Source organism: Balaenoptera ricei, chromosome 16 (assembly GCF_028023285.1).
Source record: "Balaenoptera ricei isolate mBalRic1 chromosome 16, mBalRic1.hap2, whole genome shotgun sequence".
NCBI classification, from domain to species: Eukaryota; Metazoa; Chordata; class Mammalia; order Artiodactyla; family Balaenopteridae; genus Balaenoptera; species Balaenoptera ricei.
Genome location: NC_082654.1, coordinates 57343593 through 57360204, shown reverse-complemented (window position 1 = coordinate 57360204; position 16612 = coordinate 57343593). Strand labels below are relative to the sequence as shown.

The 16612-nt window shown below is 51.0% G+C and overlaps 1 protein-coding gene across 1 annotated transcript in view; it reads right to left on the bottom strand.

Annotated features, from left to right (window-relative positions):
• DLG5 (discs large MAGUK scaffold protein 5) overlaps window positions 1-16612 on the bottom strand; it is a 123371-nt gene that overhangs the window by 77003 nt on the left and 29756 nt on the right. The window lies entirely within an intron of this gene.

Below are 16612 nucleotides of genomic sequence, written 5' to 3'. Positions count from 1 at the left end.
GTTGCGGTGCGCGGGCTTCTCATTGCGGTGGCTTCTCTTGCTGCAGAGCACGGGCTCTAGGCGCACAGGCTCCAGTAGTTGTGGCATGCGGGCTCAGTAGTTGCGGCACACGGGCTCTGTTGCTCCGTGGCATGTGGGATCTTCCCGGACCAGGGATCGAATCCGTGTTCCCTGCATTGGCAGGAGGATTCTTAACCACTGCGCCACCAGGGAAGCCCCATGTTTTGTTTTGTTTTGTTTTGGGGGGGCGGCAGGTGTTGACACTTGTTATTAACTCCTGGTGGCAGCCACACAACCACCACGGTTTGGTTTGCATTCAAATATCTTCAAAGCCAGGATGTTACCTGCCCGGCATCAGGAAAAACCTCTGGGTCAAGAAACCCAGCTCTGAGTGCAGTTCTCGTCCACGTGCAAGTAGCTGGCCAGTGGCCTCAGTTTTCTGGATCTGTGTTTCTCAGTCTGTAACATGAAGGGGTTCAACCACATGGCTCACAAGGTCCTTTCCCCTGTCCCATTTCAGAGATTACATTTTCCATGATTAATGGAAACAAAGGTGTGCTTTGCTTATCAAGACTACAGATGACACAAAAGTTAAGAGGGCAGGCGAACCCCAACCCAGAGGCTGAATGGGAGTTGAAAAAAGCACAACATGCAGAGATGGTGGGTCAAATAAAACAAGACAATGGGAAGAATGCAATGTTTTGCTCTTAGAACCGAAAGAACTGTACAATGAAGGTGTGTGTGTACTGGGCAGAGTGAGTGAGCCAGAGATGAGATTTTTGCAATAAAGCCTTTGAATGAGGCTTAGGGCTTTGGTGTCAGAAAGAAGCCGAGAACTAATGAGACCTTGGGCTCCAGGACCAGAAATGTGGGGTCAAATTTAAGGGGTTCTCTCTGATCTCAACTCTTGACTAGCTACCCTACACCTGCACACCCTCAGAAAGAAGGAAAGAAAGAAAAGAGATAAAGAGATGGGGTAAGCAGGGGAGAGGGAGAGGAGGAGGGAAACTCATGGACGGGGGGAGGGAGCAGTGCACCAGGGGACAGGGGAGACCCCGAAGGGAAGGGGAAGATGTGGGGGGAAAGATGAAGACCACATAGAGGGCAGGGGAACAGACAGCCCTGGCATAAGAGTCAGCATGCAGGGGAGCTAGCTGGTGTACCCACCAGAGAGGCAGAGAGATGAAAGGAGAGAGGAAAAAAAAAGAAAACCAGAAAAAGGGACTTTGGTAATGGCAAGAAGTGGGACAGTGGCCAGGAATGGCCAGTGGCCTCATTATCACATTTTCCAAGAACCTCTTAAGAACCTCTGGGTATCTGGCGTGGATGGAAGAGGAAGGCTCGGGGAGTGGGCAGGACTGTCCAAAGGGATGCAACTTGTTCGACTGGCCTACGGCAGCAGCCCTGACACAGCTGGTGGGCGCAGGTCAGGAAGGGGGCCTAAGGGTCAGTGCTGCCTCAGTCTGAGAAGACCTGGATGGTGGGGGGCTCCCACAACACATGCATTCACTCCACGCACACCTGGCAGAGACATCAGAGGTGGCACCTGCACATCATCTGAAGGGAGACGGAACCAGAAAACCCCGTACAGCCCTGAAAGTCCTTGATCCTACTAAAAAATAAGTAAGCAGTGTTCAGTGAGATATCGCCTGTATTTAAGTTCAATCAACGCTACTCATCTTGCTGCCCCTTCCCCATCTCTGCGTTTTTGTCTCAACAATGAGCATCACGAACTTCTCAAAGCATCTCTCTTCCCGTATCATAAACATTAAGCATTGCATAAAGATCCATGAAATAAAGTCAGGTGCAATTCAGCCAATCCATCGGTATCTCCAAAAAACAAGAATGTTAACACGAAGCCTATGTTCTAAACTCAACTGCCATTTTCTTAATAATTTTTCGTTGTTGTTATGTGAGGGCAAGGAAGGCTAGCCAGCTGGTGTGTTGGTGGATTGTTTTTGAAAGACGCCTGCTCAGAAAAGCGGGCACGAATACACTGTCCCACTCACACCTCTGAGATGTGAGCTCAGCCCAGCCCCGCTTGCGACACCACAGCCAGCACTCTGGCGGATGCTCCCTGCACAACGCCTCGCCTCTTTCTCACTATTGGCATCAGCAGCGCCCCATCTTCCAGTAAACCGCCCCTCCCCTTCAAATCATCTCTCTCCTCCCCCGTGGCAAATTTCCACTGCTAATTAAACTTGGCAGACACCCTTCTCTCTCTCCTCCCACCTCCCCCCTGGCGGGGAGGAGTCAACTGGCCAACCAACACACTCTGTTCCTCTTCCCTGTCCCCTACATCCTGACAGGGCTCTGGGGCCTGACCCGGGGGCAGTGTGACATCTTTATCGGCATCTCTAGGCATCACCTCCCCCGAGTCGGCTGGCAGGGCTCCTGGGAGCTGGGGTGGGGGGGGGTGGTGACAGGGAACGGTTAAAATTGGACAAGGCCCAGTTTCTACGATGTTCCCAGGGCCTTAGACGTCATTCAGGGGAAAAAAAGGCCCGAAGACGACGCTGTCTTGGTTATGCTTTGTCTCTGCAGCTACTGTCTTAAAAAGCCTGTGTGGTCAGGACTGTCGGGAAAAGGCAAAAGGAGTCGCTTTCCTCCGAAGTCACGCAGTATCCTTTCAAAGCGATGGCTTCTGAGAGGTGGGACGGTCGTCATCTACCCCTAGGATTTCACAATCCAATCTGGAGCCTGACAGAGGTCCCATCTCAATGCGCACACTCTCCTGCCCCGCACAGCCCCTCACCCTTGACCATGTGGGAGCTCCCCTGAAGGCACCTGCACCCCGACCCGGGCCCTAAGGCACACCCTGCACATCACACACACAGAGGCCTGGATGAACGAGGGCCGGCCTCCTCTGCCCCCACTGCCTCCCCCCGAGCCCCACAGGGCAGCAGGACCGTCACCACAAACTCAGACAAGCCTATGCAGAGGTCCAGAGAGGACCCAGAGAAAGTCATGTGATTGGGAAACGTTTCCAGAAAAGGAGAGCAGAGGGACTTCCCTGGTGGTCCAGTGGTTAAGACTCCACACTCCTGATGCAGGGAGCCCGGGTTCGATCCCTGGTCAGGGAACTAGGTGCCGCATGCCTCAACAAAAAGATCCCACATGCTGCAACTAAGACCCAGCGCAGCCAAATAAATAAATATAAAAAAAAAAAAAAAGAAAAGAAAAAGAAAAAGAGAGCAGAGCAGGAGCCCAGGTTTTCATGGTCATGTGAAGCAGAGTGATAATACAGGGGGTTCTCTACCATAGCAATAACCTGCGGCCCCGGTCAAGGTGCAGGTTCTGACTGGGCAGATTAGGGTGGGGCCTGAGACTCTGCATTTCCAACAAGCCCACAGTGGGTACTGAAAGCAAGGTACCAAGGCTGACCCAAGCCAGCAGGCGGCATGTACATGGAAGCCATGGCAGAAGCCCTGGGAGAGAGCTGGCAGACTCCCTGGGACTGGCCTGGGCCACAAGCATTGTCTGCGTTGTTCCCAAAAGGCCGCCCCCTGCTAATTGTGTTTACTCGGTGACTCAGCCCCACTGGGTCATGGAGACCACTTCAAAGAACTTCCAGTAAAATCACCCAAGCGATAACAGAACGCCCAGCCCTCCAAGGCCCCATCCCGTGGCTGCGGGGCCCCTAACACACCCCTCCATTCACCTGGGGCTTGTAAAGGCCCCAGTGACTCACACTTCCTCCCCATGAAACCGCCACGCTGAAGGGGCTTGTTCCAGCCTCAAGCCAGCACGCAGAGTCCTCTCTGTGCTCCAGCCTGTGGCGCTGCCCTGAGACAGCTCTGGGCGCTGGGAGGACATGCACTTCCCGCGAGCACCGGGGAAGGAGGGAGAAGCAAGCCGCTCTTCCCCAGGGGCTGTGCGACAGGGCGGGGAGGTGCTGCCTGGGCGGGGGCGGGGGCGGGGGGGGGGGGGGGGGCGGCAGTCACCACCAGGCCACCTGTCCCACCCCGGAACCATCCTCCAGCTCAGAACTGACCCCCCTCGGACGGCTGAGGGTGCCCAGTCACTCTAGTACCCACACGTGTCCATTGGGGTCCTGGCACGTGGCTGAGCCCTGCGAGCTCAGGAGGCTACTCACCTGCTGTGAGACTCTGTGCAAGTCCCTTCCCCTCTCTGAGCCTGTGGCCCTCGTCTGCAAATCGAGGCAGCAGTGACTAGAATACTGACAGGTTGCCAGCCTGCTTGGGTTCAACCCTCAACTCTGCCACTTAGCAGCTGTGTACCCTCGGGTAAGTCACTCAGCCTCTCCCCGCCTCCATGTGCTTATCTGCAAAATGGGATAACAGGAGTACTAACCCCACAGAGGATCAACTGAGTTAATACGAAAAGGGCTTGACACAGCACCAGGCACGGCCAGTGCTCGAAGTGTTAGCTGCTGCTCCTACGGTCAAACCAGACCTTCCGACCCTGCCGTCCTCAATCCTTTGGTTACCCAAATGGAAAGCTGTCTTTCAGAAAGCTGTCCACCGGAGTGACGAGGCTGCACAGTCCACGATGACAAACCGCTGGACCGTATGGCACTAACAACAATAATACCAGAAATAATAATAGCAGCAGCTAATAGGCACTAAGCCCTACTGAGTGCCAGGACGTACTAGACTCTGCATGTGTTGTCTCAGTTAATTCCCACACCAACACTGAGGTTGTCATTACGCCGGTTGTGCAGAGGAGGAAACTAAGGGTTAGAAAAATTAAGTAACTTGCTTAAGGTCATGGTAGAGCCACTAAGGGGGCGAATAGGATACAAACCCAGGCAGTCTAGCCCAAAGCCTGTGCTCCTGATCCCTATACACAACACTGCTGCCCAGCTCTAAAGGTCTAGCAGTCCAGGGGGACTTCACGGAGGAAGGGGCCTGGAGCTGGCCCTGGAGGACGGTGGACTTGGACAAGCACCAAGAAGCCAGATCAGCCTGGAGGAGATGTAGGCAGAACCCATCCACCTGTGCAAGTGAGAAGTATTAGAGCAGGGCCACTCCTGCCCAGAGCCTCCCAACCTGGAGCCCCCAGCATAGGCTTGTCCCCTCCCTGTTCTCCTCCCCACACCGAGACACTCAACAGACACTGTGAGCTGAGTGGGGCTTGGGGACTAAAAGTGGGAAGAAAGAAAGAGGGGTGAGCCATGGCTTTATGGCCCTGACACATGCTGCTACTTCCTGCCCACCCCAACACCCATGACCATGCTGGGTACAGAGGCACTCGACTCCGTGAGCCACAGACATGAGAAGGAGGCAAGAGGGTGAAAACTGCTATGTGCTGAGCTCACCTCCCCGGCTTCTACGGGATCTCGGGAGGTGCTGGGAGGGTGGCTCCTTTGGCTATGGGAAGCCCTCTTGCAGAATCACGGTTCAGCGCAGCCATGCCCCTCCCTAGGGCCTCAGCTTCCTCCCCTTTAACAACATGGCCCCAGACGGTGGACACTGAGACCCACAGTTGGAGGTTGACAGGCCCCGATACTTCAGGAGGCAGGGGGTGAAATTCCGTGGCCCTGGAATGGAGCAGCCACGAAGCCTGCCGCATCAATCAAGAGAGTCCTGCTTCAAGCAGCTGACACGCCCACCTCAGGGTGGGAAAGCATCCTCCCCCAGACATGCACAGGGAGGCTGATGCCTCCTGGCCAGGCTGGAGGACAGTTGTCACCTGACCTAGAAGGCCCAGGAGGTGGCCCAAAGCAGGGTCTGTAGGGCTCCACGGGAGGGAGGCTGGGCGGCCGTCATTTATGCCCTAGAGGGTGGGGAGGAGACTGGGGCAGACTTCAAGGGTCTCCTACTAAAATGCAATGATGTAGGGGGGCATGTTCATCATCAATGAACACGGCCACACCTGACAGGCACCCCCAAAACAGATGACAGTGCAGGAGGGACCGGCCACAGTGTCACTGCCCTGCTACCCTCACGAGAGCTCATGACGCTAGCATAGCAGCAAATAGGACACACAGAGATGGGACAGGAAACAGGGCAGCACAGGCAGCCAAGCTTCCATTAATCCTGCAGCCAGACATCCCCCGGTGGGCGCATGTGCCCTGGAATAAACTTCTGACCAGCACCAGGAGTCACGACAGACTGGCTCCCTCCTGCTCTCCATCTGGACTCCCTCTCCACGACTCAGTAAAGGGAGTAAAGGCTACCTCCTCCTGCACGGACTGTGACCAAGCAGCATGTGCTGCCCTCCACCATCACAGGTGTTGGTACAAGTGCAGGCTCTGGGCCACACCACCTGGGCTCAGGCCTGCCACCAACAGCTGCGTGACCTTGAGCAAGTTGCTTCCACTTTCTGCGCCTCACTTCCTGGTTTATGAAATAGGAAGAATGATGGGCTATGAGGACCGAATGAGGACCGAGCCAGGCACACAGACAAGCGCTCCATAAACGTTAGCTCTTGTTCTTGTTATCTGACCCTCAATCATGAGTGTCCCTGCCCAATATCTGAATCCAGCCCTGCTTTGCCTTTGTTTTCTTCCCCTCAGGATAAGGAGGGCTCCCCTCCCCACCTTCCACCATTCTGCCTGGCCACGGCCAATTCCAAGCCAGCCCACTTCTCTTCCGGGTCTCTTGTTCTCTGATTCAAACAGAACAAGCCAGAGTGCTCACTGTGTGCTGGGATAACACCAGGCCACGCCCCGACCTTCTCATGACCCTCACCGCAACCTGCAAATAACATGGGCATGGGTCAGCCCTTCAAGAAAGATGAAGTTGACGGCGCTCTGCACAAGACACCACCCCTTGGTAGGCATGTCTGCCCTGGGAACACAAAGCCCATTCCTCCACCAAATGCTTAGTGAACAAACTAGGGATGCAGCAGAGAACAAGACAGAGTCCCTGCCCTCATGGAGCTCACAGGAGTGCGGGTGGGAGAGAAATAAACCAATACACAAATGCAAAATGCATCAGGTAGTAAGTGCTGTGAAGAAGAATACAGCAGAGTAAAATGGAGGGTGAGTGGGGCGGGGTGGAGAGGTGGCTACTGTGCTACAAGGGTCAGGGGAGGTCTCTCTGGTGGGCCACATCTGAACAGAGACCTGAAGGAGTCTGGAGGAAGCAAAGTGCTGGAGGAAGACTGTTCCAGGTAGAAAAACAGCAAGTGCAAAGGCCCCAGGGTCAGACCGGAAAGTAGGCAAGGACGTGACACCCCAGGCTGGGCAGGTCGGGGACATTCAGTCCACAAAGGCCAAAGAGGGCCACTGCAAAGGAAAGGTCTTGTCTTCATCAGCAATGAGCTGCTGTTCTGCCCCCTCTTCCCTCAACAGCAGCAGCACCGCTACCTTACATGGTCTGTGTGGTGTCTTGACTATTACTCACCACCAAGGCAACTCAGTCTGTGTCCCCAGGACTCTGAGGTCACAGAGAACCGCTTACCTCCCCCGCCCCAATATCCGTGCTGAGTTTAAACCTACTAAGACCCCTGCCAAGGGGTGGGAGGTACAAAGTGGCTGTACAGTGAAAGGGCATGGGATCAGAAACTGGATGGGCCCGGGCTCTCCCTCATCTGGCCACATACTAAGGAACTCCAAATAGCCAAAACAATCTTGGAAAAGAAGAATAAAGCTGGAGGACTCATACTTCCTGATTGGTGACAAAGCTGCAGTAATCAAAATAGTGTGGTACTGGCTTAAAGGCAGACATACAGACCAATGGAACAGAACAGAGAGCCCAGAAACAAACCTTTGCATAATGGCCAAATAATTTTTGACAAGTGCTAAGACTATCCAATGAGGAAAGAACAGTCTTTTCAAGAAATTATGCTGGGAAAACCAGATATCCACATGCAAAAGGATGAATCTGGACACTTATCTAACACCACATACAAACATTAACTCAAAAGGAATCAAAGTCTTAAAGATAAAAGCTAAAACAACAGAACTGGACTTTCCTGGTGGCGCAGTGGTTAAGAATCCGCCTGCCAACGCAGGGGACACGGGTTGGATCCCTGGTCCGGGAAGATCCCACATGCTGCGGAGCAACTAAGCCCGTGCGCCACAGCTACTGAGCCTGCGCTCTAGAGCCCGCAAGCCACAACTACTGAAGCCCGCGCGCCTAGAGCCCGTGCTCTGCAACAAGAGAAGCCACCGCAATGAGAAGCCCGCGCACCGCAACAAAGAGTAGCCCCTGCGCGCCGCAACTAGAGAAAGCCCGGGCACAGCAACGAAGACCCAACGCAGCCCAAAATGAATGAATGAATTAATTTAAAAAATAAAACTATAGAACTCTTAGAAGAAAATACAGGGCAAAGCTTCAAGACATTGAATTTGGCAATGATTTCTTGGATACGACACCAGAGACACAGCAACCAAAGAAAAAACAGACATACAGGACTTCATGAAAACTGTTAAATTTGTGAATGGAAAGACACTGTCAACAGAGTAAAAAAAGGCAACCCACAGAATCAGAGAAAATATTTGCAAATCGCATATCTGATAAGAAATTAACATCAGTATAGAGAACTCCTAAAACTCAACAACGAAAAAAAACTGATTCACAAATAGGCATGACTTGAGAGACTTCTCCAAAGAAGATATACAAAGAGCCAATAAGCACCTGAAAAGATGCTCAGTATCACTAGTCATTAGGGAAATACAAATCAAAACCACAATAAGATGCTACCTCATACTACTCAGGATGGCTACTGTCAAAAAGCCAGAAAATAGTTAAGTGTTGGTGAGGATGTAGAAAAACTGGAACCCTTGGGCACTACTGGTGGGAATGTAAAATGGTACAGCCACTGTGGAAACTAGTATGGCAGTTTCTCAAAAAATCAAAAACAGTATTACTATACGATCCAATACATCCACTTCTGGGCATATACCCCAAGAAACTGAAAGGAGGGTCTCAAAGAGATAATCCTATACCCATGTTCTTAGCAGCATCATTCACAATATCTAAAATGTATAAGTGGGCTTCCCTGGTGGCGCAGTGGTTGAGAATCTGCCTGCCAATGCAGGGGACACGGGTTCGAGCCCTGGTCTGGGAAGATCCCACATGCCGGGGAGCAACTGGGCCCGTGAGCCGCAACTACTGAGCCTGCACGTCTGGAGCCTGTGCCCCGCAACGGGAGGGGCCGCGATAGTGAGAGGCCCTCGCACCGCGATGAAGAGTGGCCCCTGCTTGCCGCAACTAGAGGAAGACCTCGCACAGAAACGAAGACCCAACACAGCCAAAAATAAATAAATAAATAAATAATAATTAAAGGTGCTAATAATTTTTTAAAAAGACTTTAAAATGTATAAGTAACAGCTGTCCATTGATAGATGAAAAGATAAGCAAAATGTGATATATACATACAATAAAATATTATTCAGCCTTAAAAAGGTAGGAAATTTGGATATGCATCTATAATGTGGATGAATTTTGAAGACATTATGTTAAGTGAAATAAGCCAGTCACAGAGACACAAAAACTGTTTGATTCCATTTACATGAAGTACTTAGAGCACACAAAATCCTAGAGACAGAAAGCAGAAGAGTGGTTGCCAGAAGCTGGGGTGGGGAGGGGGACATGGGGAGTTACCATTTAATGGGTATAGTTTCAGTTTTGCAAGATGAAGAGTTCTGGAGATAGATGGTGGTGATGGTAGCACACTATGAATGTTTTTAAAACCACTGAACTGTATACTCAAAATGGTTAAGATGGGAACTTCCCTGGCAGTCCAGCGGTTAGGACTCAGCTCTTTCACTGCCAGGTCCCGGGTTCGATCCCTGGTCGGGGAACTAAGATCCCACAAGCCATGTGGCAGGACCAAAAAAAAAAAAAGGTTAACATGGTAAATTTTATGTTTATTTTACCACAAAAAAAAATTGGGAGGAAAAAAAAAACCCAACACGGGGTGGGGGGGGCGGGGGGAGAGGCAAGGCCTTTATCTCCCTCCCTCTCGCCATTAAAGTAATCCAAAATCTTTGGGCCTTCAGAGTGATCCAAACCTCACCAAGCTTCACACAATCCTACAACGACTTTGAGCAAGTAAAGCCCCAGCTCCTCAGCCCTGGGACTCAAAAATGCCTGGGATTTTTGAGCACAGGAGTAAGAGAGCAGCCATGAGCTTCAGGAAACTGTCTCCAGCATGTGAACAGGAAAGGTGGAAAGAGGGAAGACCTGGAAGTAAAGAAAACAGTTGGGATGCTCCCACAAGGGCTCCCCTGAACCAGTGGTCAGGGGTGCAAGCTGAGCGGTGACACAAGAGACTGCAGGGGTGGGGAGGATGGGAGGAGGATGCTGGGTTGGGGTGTGCGGGAAGGCACTGCAGTTAACGGAGGCGCAAAACTGAAGAAGGCTGGTGAAGAGAAATGAGGAGACACTGCTGAGGCTCAGGCTGAAGGTGCTAAAGGAAATCTCTGGGCAGGTGGCCTGCTGACGGTCGGAAACTGGAGTCTGGAGCTAGGGAGCAAGGTTCAGGCTAACCCAGTCCACTTGGGAGTCACCCCACAGAGCCTGGAGGATGTGAGTGACAAGCCCAGAGCGGCTCACTGGCAATGTGAAGCCCTTGGGTAAGAAAAAGGTGAGGGGAAGGGGAGGGCCAGATCTAGGACTTCCTGAACAGCACCCACGCAGTAAGTACTGCTCTAAGCATATACAGGACAAAATCCTAGGACGTGCGACCTGTGAGGACAGGAGAAGGAATACGAATTTCAGGAAGAGACACACAAAGTCCACTCAGGGAGACAGGAGGAATAAGAGAAGTCTTCTAGAAGGCAATGGGGTAGAAAGTGGTCAGAGGGGCTGTTCTGCCACACCAAATGCTGCAATAGGACACAGAAGGCAAAGACACATTTGATTTGCACACCAAATGCTGCAACAGGACACAGAAGGCAAAGACACATTTGATTTGCACACCAAATGCTGCAACAGGACACAGAAGGCAAAGACACATTTGATTTGCACACCAAATGCTGCAACAGGACACAGAAGGCAAAGACACATTTGATTTGCACACCAAATGCTGCAACAGGACACAGAAGGCAAAGACACATTTGATTTGCACACCAAATGCTGCAACAGGACACAGAAGGCAAACACACATTTGATTTGCACACCAAATGCTGCAACAGGACACAGAAGGCAAAGACACATTTGATTTGCACACCAAATGCTGCAACAGGACACAGAAGGCAAAGACACATTTGATTTGCACACCAAATGCTGCAACAGGACACAGAAGGCAAAGACACATTTGATTTGCACACCAAATGCTGCAATAGGACACAGAAGGCAAAGGTCAGTGATGCTCTGCTAATTAAGTAAGGCCATTGATTAGGCCATTGATAAGGCTGTGGTTTCTCCACCAGAATTGCAGGGCTTGGATTAGACCAGGAAAGGAAAGAGGTTCAACATGAATGGACTGCTATGTCTAGTGACAACGGCCTGCTGTGTTTAAGGAGTGTGAGGCCACACCTGTGCTCACTAGGAAGGGAGCCCAGGATGGAGTAGTGATGTGTGCCGAGGGCAAGACGAGGAGGCATGCATCACTCCTGGTCTGGGTGGCTCCTGAGGGCCAGCCCACCGACAGAAGCACTATTTCACGGCGCCCAGCCCTTGGCAAGCTTCCTGTAACTGATTACTGATCAGAACTAACTCTAAAACCCAACCGGTTTCTCTAACATTCTTTAAACAGGCAGGACCGGAAGTGCCCTCATGAAAAATAAAAGGACAGTGATCTCTTCCCATCTATTCTTTTTCTGAGGCCCTGAGAAAGAGAGTGTAAAGAAGAGTTTGGCCCTTCAGGGAGGCTCGCAGAGGCCCAGCCCCAAGCAGATGATTTTCCCATCCAAGAAGAGCCCTGGGACACTTTTATGCACCCTTCCTCTTGGATAAGGTGACATCACCAGAAGGGTTCAACCTTATTTACACAATGCTTTTGTGGATTTTTGAAAAGGTGACCTTCAGAAGCCGGTGAAAAAGAGTCCATTCCTGAGACCACAGGCACCTTTTACAGTGTTTTACAGAAAGGACAGCTGCACGCACTCACCTGCAGAAATCCACTCAGGTATCAAATGCTGTCACACCCAGAGCAGGGGGGAGGGCCTTGGGCAACAGACCCACTGCACCAACACACTCAAGCAGTGAGTGTTCCTTTTGCCAGCCACCCTACCCCACCAAATAAAGATGAAACACCGCCAGCATCCTTCTCACTAAACCCCCCACAACAAAGCCATCCACCATGTTCCAGTTTCACACCTATTCTTTCAGCAAATCCAGTGCTCACACTTACCTTAAGCTTGAGTGCATAACCAGTCGTCTACTCCACCGCTCAGAAAACGGGCCCATGGCCACTCTTTCCTCAAATGCAGAAAGAAGAGCCCCCCCTCACACCCCATCTCAGGCAAAATCTGGTCACACACTGTCTTCAAATTGTCCCCAGTCAGCCCCGGGAAATGCGGGAGACGATCAGAGAAGTTATTTCAAATGCACAAATGTGGGTTATCTTTCACACACAGGCATTCCTCAGGAGAGAAAGTTGATCTTGATAACAAGAGAAGATATTTCACTATTTTGTGCAAGGAGAAAAAAAAATAAAATCCACATCCCTAACCACAGAGCGTAGCAAACGAAAGCAAAGCGCACCGGCTCCTGGAGCGCTGGCCATCTGCAGGTGGCCCTGACAGCGCACACGCCCAGTGTCCTCCCGTCGACAGGAAACCCCGGCGCCGGCATCACTGTACCTGTCGTGCACAAGGCCCATGCTTAGTTAAAGCTTGAAGAGTAAGTACTGGATTCCCATTTTCAGTTACACTCCAGACTCCTCAGAGCTTACGGGGCCCCTATACCGCCCAGCCTTGATGTTCTGCAGATGTCCAGAGGAGACATGCCGAGCCAGGTCACATGGCAAGCTGAAGACGGTGCCAAGGCCAGCTTCAGGGCCCCTCATCACTACAGAACCGTGCATAATAGAGATAATTGCTGTGAAGGGCTGAACTGTCCTCTCCAAAATTCACATGTCAAAGTCCTAACCCCCCAGAGTCTCAGCATGTGACTGTATTTGGAGAAAGGGTCTTCAAAGAGGTAATTAATAAATTAATACGAGGTCAGTAGGGTGGGCCCTAATCCTTCTAAGAAGAGCAAATTTGGACACAGACAGGCACACACACACACAGAGACCCTGTGAGGACACAGAGAGAAGACAGCCATCTACAAACCAAGGAGAGAGACAGGTCTCAGGAGAAACCAACCCTGCCGACACCTTGATCAGGGACTTCTAGCCTCCAGGACTGTGAGACAATAGATGGCTGTCATTTGAGCCCCCACAGTCTGTGGTACTTTGTTACGGCAGCCCTAGCACACTAATCCAGTTGCTACCGTGCCAGGCTCTGTACAGCCCTTTCCAATACAGACATCATCCACAGTGAGAGCCGTGGAAAACCGTCAAATGCATATGCTATCCCACTTAAAATTCACAGCACTCCAGGAAAGAGGTACTGCTATCAGTCTCAATTTACAGACAAGGACCCTGAAGCTCAGAAAGACGAAGGAACTAGCCCTAGATTATTCAGCTAGACTTGGAACCAGATCTACTGACCTCTGAGCCCTGCACCTTTAACTACCCCTGAGCTGCCTCTTAAGCCAAACCCTGTTCCCTCTGCCTGTCCCCCACCCACTCAGCAGCCCCAGTATGATCCGAGTGGCCCTGCCCCTCTGGAGGACCACTGTATGAGACCACTGCCTTCCTCCCCACCCTCAGGCCTCCAGCATATACTTAAGGGAACTCCACGTTCTACCATGAATAGTTTTGGAATCTTTTCTTTCTTTTTCTTTTTTAAATGAGTATTGCTTTGATATTCAGAAAAAAAATTCTTAAAAAGTTAATGAATTCTATAGAATTTTCAGCCTGTGTGCAAATAAATAGATGATCAAAAGGGGTATCTTTGGAAACACAATTAAGAATAAAAAGGAAAAAAAAAAAAATGCAAGCAGCCCTTGCCAGCGTCCCATCAGCCAAGATGAGATAAGGGACTCATGGGGCAGAAATAAGACCGCCACGGCCAATAATCCCAGTCAGGCCATCTCAAGAAAATATCTATTTTTAAAAGCATGTTCCATTTCATCACATTTCAGAAAAACAAAGAGGAGACCTTGAGGGGCAGACAAGCAGGCTCCGAAGCGACACGCAGCACGCACGCTTACAGCAGCAGCGAGGTCGCCTGTGGCCAGCCAGCGATTTTCATCTGAAAAATGCGAATCTCCAGTGACAGATGGAGCTCAGATACAGAGCTACCATCAGCATGCAGCCCAACAAAGTGCCAATTTTCATATTTCCAAGGGCCTGCTGGGCCCCCAACTTCTTAGTTTAAATGGAAACTGTCAGACAGGATTTTGTGCAAACATGCGCTTTCCTTGGGGGCAAACATTCTGAGTCTACAACCTGTTCTTTCATTTTCCAAGCTTTTTGTCCATGGCAACAACATCAAAGATGAGAGAGGCGGGTGGGGAGGGCTGTCGGGAGCACCAGAGAACAGAGCAAATACAAAGTGCAGGAAGAGCCAACTGAATTACCAGGAGGTGAAATGCAGCAGGAGCCTCTTTGCTCTGCCCCTGGCTGTCCATCACAGACAAATGACAGGGCTGGGTCCACGTGGGAAGAGAACTCTCCCCCCTTCTGCAGCTCCTGTGTGGGTGTCCCAGTCTGTGTTAGCAGTTTCCCTCCAGATGATCTACAAGGTCGTGGAGAGGGCAATGACACGACAGAATATGCAAAAGAAAAAAAAAAAATTTGCAGTGGAGGGCCCCTATGCCAACAGTGAAAGCACAATTCCCATATTCCCATATGAATAGGATCAGATGAGTGGGTTAAAAGTATTACTAATACTCACGGGCAAAGCTGTTGGACACAGTTTTAGTTAACAATACCGATTCTTCTGGAACGACTTTAAAGAGCCAGTAGCTTTTTCATTCTAAGATCATTCACTGGAGCCTCTTTAAATACTCTCAAATGACAGGCTTGTGCCCAAATCCACCTTTACACCATCGGTGTGCTTCAAGCAGATGAAATTCTGAGGCAAGGACATCTGTAAGGACCATTCCAGCCCCTGTTACTAAGTCATCTTCCTCTCAAGTTTGATGCACTAAACCCCATTAAACCGAGTCACCTAATACTGATCAAGTTCCTTTGAGATGTGTGTTTGGGGTTTGTGTTTGGTGGGGAGTGATGGAGAGATTCCCTCAAGATAACTGAGGAAGAACTGCCAAAACTGAAGTATTTCAATCTTCCAAAGTCTCGTTTCCCCTCTGTGTTTGCATCTCAAGGAGACATGATGAAAACCTAGCCAAGAAGAAGGATCACAACCCCTCAAGGATCATAACCTCCTGGGCCTGGGCCAGGCGGAAGAATCAGTGAAGTCTCTTGATACAGGCACGATAACAACACCAGGAAACACTGCCTTTAACAGCAACCAAAAAGGGAGAGAAGCAGTCCCTGCAACTCCGTCCCCTGCACCATCAAGAAAACTGGAGCCTGTTGCAGGCCTCCCAGCTCAGGGCCCCGCCCCAGGGCCCCAGCCAGCCTGGTAGCCTGCGTGTGCAGCCACCTCACCCACGCTGATGGCCACTCTGTCCACTAGCTCACCACAAAGGCCACTTGTTTCCCATGAGTGCCCAGAACAGTGGCTCAACCAGTTGGCCCAGTCGGGGACTGTGGTTCTGGTGGATGGGTGATGACAAGGGCTGCTCTGACCTCAGCAGACAATTAGCAAGGTAGTGTTGAGTTACTAAGTTCTGGCAGGTCACCTACCAGGCTGGGAGACTGTGTAGGATTTGGCTTGCAGACCCAGGAAGGGGTCAGGCAAGGTCAGCTGCAGGCTAATTCATCTCCGTTTCTGTCCCTCTAGAAAAATGGAGGGACAGAAACTAAGCATTATTTCCTCTGACCCTGGGGGGGGGGGGGGCAGGAGAAGAAAGGTGGGTCACAAGGAATTTAGCACTTGTCACATGAGACCTTGTCACATGAGGTCTTAGAGCACAGGATATAGGAGGACAGCCCTCCAAGGAGGTGTTTGTAAATCTGGGAACATGGCTCAGTGGACATACGACGGGGAGGGGCACTACTGACCGCCAGTGGGTGGGGGCCAAAGATAATGAACATCTTAAAAGTGCAGAAAAATCCAAAACCCAATAGCATCCACTAGACACGCTGAAAGTTGGTTCCATCTATCTTGGCTGTTCTAACCATACCTGAACCACGGTATTTGGCAGAAAACCACAACAAATGTGGGAGGTGGGAAAGAACCAAGAGTTGCAAGAAGGAAACTGTACAAGGTCTGGAGGAACAGACTACCATCTTTACATGGCCAAATGGTGATGATGAGAAAAAGGGAAAACTCAGAGACAGTTTAGGGCCAAAACACCAAAAGGTAAAAAGTGGCTGGATTTACCCATAGAAAAGGCAAGCAGCTTCTTAGAGTGGGGTGCTCCCATCACTGCTGACACTGAGCTGCAGCAGGATGGCCACCCACCAGGACTACAGATGTCTTTGGCTGGTGGACACTCTTGACTATGAGACCCACTGAGGTGTCCACGTCCACCTGACCTACCTCCACAACCCCTCACCAGTCACTTCTTGCTACTGCCACCATCCTGGGGACACCTCTCCCAGCTCAACTGCTTCTTCCACCTCCCAA